Below are 1,283 nucleotides of genomic sequence, written 5' to 3' on the forward strand. Positions count from 1 at the left end.
CTAACATAATTTGTGGATATTATGATATGTAACTTATGTCCCGTTCGATTTTGAAGACAAAAGATTAAAGACCAGCACAAAATAGGGGGGAAATGCAAACGACCCCTTTGATTTACAATTATATTTATTATAGTACTCCCGCCTTATCGGGCATCAACTTTTTTTCTCTCTTCCTTGTACTTATTACAATGAGTTAATAGCACTTTTGATCCTTTAATTATTGATAAATTTTAATTTTCGTTCTCATGATATTTGACTAAGCGGATTAAGCCTTCTATTAATTGAATTGTGCACTTTAACCCATTTATTGTGAATTTTTCACAAAATTTTCATAATTATTAATCATTCCAACCACTGAATTACTCATGTGCTGTGTTAAGTTTGTATTGTTCCTTCATATTTGACAGTATAAATATTATTCTATAAATAGTCAAAAATAACATATTTTCTACATGAAGGGACCAAAAATGCACATTTTAATTAATTGTAGTTTAGATATGTTGAATCATACATATATATCACAAGGATCAAAAACAGATTTTTCCAATAACTTAGAGACCAAAAGAACTATTATCTCCCAATTAAAATTTTAAAGCCCACCGGAAAATATTGTTCAAGGTGGTTACCAATTCAATTCAAAAGGTAAAGGATTAACATATTAATTTAGAGGTGGCAATTTGAGCCCATATTTAGAAAATTAGCCCATTTTACCCATATGTTGTGAGCTGGGTCACTCATATTTCAGGTGGGTAAATATGAGCTTCAAGTATCTCTTTAACCCATAAAAATATGGGCAAATATGGGTATCCATATAAGAACACACTAGACTCAATAACAACTCATTTTGAAAGTGAAAAATTTCTTTCTTACCTCCCACCCCAACCCTTACCCCACCACCCACCCCGCTCCCACTCCCTCACAATTTTTTTTTATTTCATATACTTTATTTTTCTTTTATAAAAAGCTTATTAAAAAGGAGATTTTTTTTTTCTTACCTCCCACTCCGATCCCTCCCCTCACCCCCACCATACCCCCCCCCCCCAAAAAAAAAAATCAATTTCAACTATTTTACTTTTATAAAAGTTTTATAAAATATGAAAAAAAAAATTCTTACCCCCACCCCTCTCCGAACCCCCCCCCCCCCCCCCCAAATATTTTACTTTTATACAAGTTTTATAAAAAATGGAAAAAAAAATTCTTACCCCCGCCTCACCCCCTCCACGACACCCCCCCCCCCCGCTCCCTCCCCCAAATTTCAATTTTCATATATATTACTTCTATAA

This window comes from Lycium barbarum, chromosome 1 (genome assembly GCF_019175385.1).
Source record: "Lycium barbarum isolate Lr01 chromosome 1, ASM1917538v2, whole genome shotgun sequence".
Lineage (NCBI taxonomy): Eukaryota > Viridiplantae > Streptophyta > Magnoliopsida > Solanales > Solanaceae > Lycium > Lycium barbarum.